Here is a 6,000-nt window from a genome sequence, read left to right as displayed (position 1 = left end):
CCTAGGTGTCTTGATCCTAGGAGGCTGTGTGCACCTCACCATCCTACGTGGTTACCCAGCCACCCTTCAGCCAGTCTCAAAGTCAGTGGGACTGTTCCCTGCACTAGAATCTCTGTATCACACACATACGCAAGAGCCACTGGCTGAATGTTGCTCCCTGCCTGCCTCTGCCACCAGTACTGCCGAGAAGGCGTCCTGTCTCAGCCAGTTGCTATGCACGCACAAAGGTTTCCAAAGCTCCTGCCCAACCCCAAAGTGGCACCTGCCCTTTCTCAGCTGGGCAGCAAGTGCTGTTGTGGAGAAGTTGGGACAAGGTAAATGTGCCCCCTCTACTTCCACTGGGTCCTCAGGCAACCGCTGACACTGCTAGCCCCCAGGGCTCCAGTCCAGATTCACACCATGCTCTCCCTCTGGCTATATCACCATGGATTGCTGCAGTATGGTTCTCACCTCTGTTTCCAAACTGCTGCCCACTCCAGTTCTTCATAGCTGCAGTTGTTTGTGTTCATGCTGTGTGTCTGCACCCTCCACACAGGTCCATGGCATTCCTCCTCCTCTGGTAGGATTTCCAGTGTAGACTCTGTAGTTCTCCCCTGAAAGTGCACTTCATATATATAAAACTTTTTATCCTTAGCTTACTACAGTATGTTGCTCTGTAATCTGCCATCTTGGAATCTGCTGATCTATTTTTTTTAAGATTTATTTTATTTGAAAGGAAGAGTGATGGGAGAGAGAGAGAGCAAGCAAGCAAGCGTCCACCCATTGGGTGACTCCCCAAAGGCAGCAGTGGCCAGGGTTGGTCCAGGGAATTCCAGGAACAAGGAAATCCATCTGGATCTCCCATATGAGTGATATGGTCTCAAGTACTAGTGCCATCCTCTGCTGCCTTCTCAAGCACGTTAGCAGAGAACTGGATTGGGAGCAGAGCAGCCAGGAGTCGAACCAATGGTCTGATATTGGTTCTGATAGATGCCAGTATCACAGATGGCAGCTTAGCTCGCTGTACCACATTGCCAGCCTATATTTAATATTTATTTGAAAGACAGAGAGATAGAGACAAAGATCTTCCACCTACTGGCTAAGTTAATTTTTTTTCTAAGATTTATTTAGTTTATCTGAAAGTCAGAGTTACACAGAAACAAAAGGAGAGGCGGAGAGAGAGAGAGAGGTCTTCTATCTGCCTGTTCACTCCTCAATTGACTGCAATGGCTGGAGCTGTGCCAATCTGAAGCCAGGAGCCAGGAGCCTCCTCCAGGTCTTCCCATATGGGTGCAGAGGCCCAAGGACTTGGGCCATCTCCACTGCCTTCCCAGACCATAGCAAAGAGCTGGTTTAGAAATGGAGCAGCTGGATCTCAAACCGGTGCCTATATGGGATGCCAGCACTGCAGGTGGTGGCCCCACCTGCTATGCCAAAGCACCAGCCCCACTGGCTCACTTCTGATATGTCCAGAACCGCTGGGGTTAGGCCAGGCCAATGCCCGAATCCCGGAACACAATCCAGGTCTCTCCCATGTGGATGACAGGAACCCAAGGGCTTGGGCCATCATCACCTGTTCCCAAAGGATGTGCATTAGCAGGAAGCTGAAATTCAGTGTGGAGGGCTTGCATCTAGGCACTCCAGTATGGGGTGCAGGTGTCCCAAGCAACTTCTTATCTGCTGTGCCAAATGAAAATACCTCTCTAAGATGGTTTTGATCATTGTGTCTGATACTGGGGAAAGGAAAGAAGCAACAGGGAGCAAATTTGTATTCAGATGAAAGTGACATCAGAATTTCCTCCTCAAATCTTGGAACATACAGTAATGAGCAACAGGGAACAGCCGTCCCTGACCACTCTGTCTGATTCATGAGTTATCCTTGTTAATGTTTGCCTAAGCTTTGAGGAGAAGACAATTAGGTAGGGCCACTAAAATGTTTATTCCACAGTAGCATTCCTAGTTTCTCACTATTAGGATTAAATGAAATCTGTTTAGGGGCGGTCATTGTGGCATAGTGGGTAAAGCTGTCCCCTGCAGTGCCAGCATCCCATGTGGACACCAGTTCGAGTCCCGGCTGCTCCACTTCTGATCTAGCTCTTTGCTATGGCCTGGGAAAGCAGTAGAGGATGGCTCAAGTCCTTAGGCCCCTGCACCTGTGTGCCCTTTGCAGCCAGTTGGGGAGTGAATCAGTGTATGGAAGACAAGGCAGTTCCACCTCCATGGCTTTGGACAGAATTTGACTAGTCTTAAAGAACAGAGCATGTTTGCAGTTTAATAGTTCATGGTCTGTCCTAAAAAGTCCAAAAAACCTCTGATGAGCTCCGTCCATTCCTTTTTGCTACTAAAGTAGCTGATGAAGTTCATGGTTCACAGTCTTAGCAATATCCTTTCAAATGTTAACTTGGCCATACTCTGGTGTTCTCTTTGGAGCATGGTTTATATTTCAAATAGGAGTAGTCTGAGAATTTTCCAAACCCCTTTCAACTCTACTTCTTTTTTGCTTAATTATTTTTCTTCAAATCATTTCCCTCTTCTCATATTTTACTAGAAGAAGTCAGGAAGAACGATGTTCCTTAGACATTTTGTTGAGCAGTCTCCTCAGCTAAATATCCAATCTTATTGTTCACCAGTTCTAACTCACACAAAAACACTAACACCACCTGAAGACAGATCAGCTGAGTTCTATGTCATCTTATAATAAGCTTTGCCTTTTCTCCACTGGACAAAATGGAGAAAAGGGCAATGAAATTAACAGTATTAATGAGGACAGTTATATATTCCTTGCTTCTGGGTGGTTTTTCTTCCCATATTTCTAACATTCTGAACATGACTATTTATATATTTTCTGAAAAGATGGATGCTTTCTCTGTAGCTCTCTTCTTTCCTTCCTGATCCCTCACCAAAATCACCTTTAAAAGTCCCTTCATCATAATGTTGGTTCTTTTGGCATGTACTTAAAACTCATCTAGCCTCTATTTTTAAGTTCCAAACTGCTTCCATGTTTCTAAGTACTTATTACACAGCACAGCACTTCTCTGTACCAATCCCTTTCTTAGCTGGGAGCTGCTATAATTAAATATCATAAAGAGTGTGGCACATCAACAGTGGAAGTTTATTTCTTGCAGTTTTGAAGGTTGGCATGTACAAGATGAAGATACTGGGCCACTCAGTGTCTTTTGAGAACCATCCTCCTTTGGAAGTACTTCCAAAGGTTATCACTTGGGGATTAGATTCCAACATTAGAATTTTGAGGAGACATAAACATTCCATCCACAACAGATTGTTTCGTTTAAGGTATTTTAAGGTATTAAATATGCATACCACAATTAATTTCTTCAAGAGCAGGTGTGAAATTTTCTCCATTGTATAAATATGAAAGTGGGATTTGTCAAGGCTATTTGTAATGTTAATGAGATGCACTTAATATTATTCTTTAAAGTGACTTATTGGTTTGTGTTCCCACTATCAGTATAAGAGTTTTTCATTTACTCATGTCTTCTCCTAAAATTGGCATTGTTTTATATTTTTAACTATGAAAAATTTTGTTGTTGAATAATTGAATTTGATTTGAATTTATATTTCTTAGATTACTAGTTTTAGCATCTATTCAAATAATTTTGAATATTTGTATTGTTTTGCGAACTGCCTGCATATTCCCTTTACCCATTTGCCTATTAGGCTATTTGTATTTTTTAAAAAAGATTTTTATTTACTTACTTGAGAGGCGGAATCACAGAGAGAAGGAGAGACAGATGGAAAGGTCTTCCATCCACTGGTTCTCTCCCCAAATGGCCGCAATGGCCAGAACTGGGCTGATCCAAAGCTAGAAACCAAGACCTTCTTCTGAGTCTCTCTTGTGGGTGCAGGGGCCCAAGGACTTGGGCCATCTTCACTGCTTTCCCAGGCCACAACAGAGAGCTGGATTGGAAGTGGAGCAGCTGGGACTTGAACCTGCGCCTGTAGGGGCTGCCAGTGCAGCAGGCAAAGGCTTAGTCTATTATGCCACAGTGCAGCCTCATCTATTTGAATTTTTTAAATGTGATATTACTCACATGTTTTGGCTGCTAATCACTTGTGTCTTCCAGGCTAGTTCTTTGTTTTTCTACTTTCTTCATGGTTTCCTTATTTGCTCAGAAGTCTTGATACATAAGATAACATCAAAAATCATTATGTCCCTGTGGCTTGTTCTTCTAGTCAGAGATCTTTGTTCTGCATGTAAGCTGTGAAGATATTCCAATTTTTGTAATAGTTTTATAATTTATTTATAAAATTTATCATTTGTTCATCTGGGGTTTATTGGTGTATATATGTTATTATTTGGAGGCATGCTATTTCCATATAGAAATCTAAACATCACAATGGCATATTTTAATACTATACAATTTATATATTATATATAAATATTGCATATATAAATAAATATATAATATATATTTTATGAGTATAGATGCATTCTCTAACTTAAACCATGATTGTACATATGCTTGAGTTTATCAGATCTCTGAGATGTTGCTTCTGTTGCTCTATTTATCCATTTTCATGCCATCACTTTGGTGTACTAATTATTTTAACTTCATATTATTGGTACTGGTAAGACAAGTACTCCTACTTCTTATTTCCAGATATGTCTTGGTTGCATGTTACTCTCATTTTTTTTCTTCCATGTAAATTTCATATTTCATTTTTGTTTCCTTGATTAATTCGATACCAATTTCATTGTATTCACATTGAATTTATAAAATAATTTAGGGCAATTAACATTTTAAAGATATTAAATCTTCTCATATAAGAAAATAACCTATCATCATATTAAAGTCTTATTTTATGATGATTCTTTATGTATTTAAAAGACAGGGGCAGAGACAGAGAGATCGCCTATCTGCTGGTTCACTTGACAAATGCCTGCAACAGAGACAAGACACTGGGAGATTATGAGTGGATTTGAATGGAAGATTCTTTTCTGAAATTGAATTACCTATCACTTTTTAAAATACTTTCCCAGCATTTATTATGAAAATGGAATGGAATGGAATTGGGATTAGAATAGGAGTAGGAAAATACAGAGTGGTAGAAACAGCAGGGGAAAGGAATAGACCAGTGAAGAGGTGTCACATTTGCTGTTCGGATTTGGGATCTGAATGAGACAGAGTACTCAAGGATGAGTCCAGAGATTTTTAGTCTGAATAATTAGAAAATTGAACCCTTTTATTTGCTGAAATTGGGAAAACTGTGGAAAGACATATTTTGAGAGTTGGGGTCAGATTGCAACTTGATAATTTCATGAAGCCAAACTGAGAAAGCTGTGTAGATTTAGGGATTTCATACAGGAAACTATAAGGTGCAGTAAAATGTCCTAATGCACCCACCAACGAAATGAGGAGAAGGTTCTAAGGAGAGTACTGTGGAAATGATGAAAAGGAAATAATATAGACTGAGAAGAAGTGACAAGTGAGGTGGAAAGCAAATGTGGTTTTGGTGCCAGGAAGGCAAGAGAATGAGGTATTTCAAAGAGAGTGGAGCTATCACTGTGTCTACCATAGCCAGACACAGAAATTTATTTCTTATAGTTCTGAATCTAGAAGTTTGTTCCATTCTGGTAAAGGCCCTCTCCTCCAGTTCGTGGGCTGCTGACTTCTCTTTGTGTTCTCACATGGCAGAAGAAGGGCCAGGGAGCTCTCTGGGATCCTTTTCATAATGGCACTGATTCATATCCTAATCACTTCTCAAAGGCCCCAGCTACCAATACCACGTGAGTTAGGATTTCAACATACAGATATTGGAGGAAAATGTTCAGTCCACTGCAGTGTCAAATACTGGTAACAGATCCATAATAAAAATGACAAAAATGACTACGAAATCAGCTTGAGAGGAGTATGGCAGCCCTCTCATTTTCCTAATTTATGTAGTTTTAAATTTAGTTCTTGTCTATTTCTTTTTTTTTTTTTTTGACAGGCAGAGTGGACAGTGAGAGAGAGAGAGACAGAGAGAAAAGGTCTTCCTTTTTGCCGTTGGTTCACCCCC

This window comes from Lepus europaeus, chromosome 3 (genome assembly GCF_033115175.1).
Source record: "Lepus europaeus isolate LE1 chromosome 3, mLepTim1.pri, whole genome shotgun sequence".
NCBI classification, from domain to species: Eukaryota; Metazoa; Chordata; class Mammalia; order Lagomorpha; family Leporidae; genus Lepus; species Lepus europaeus.
Note: the sequence above shows the minus strand (reverse complement) of the source record.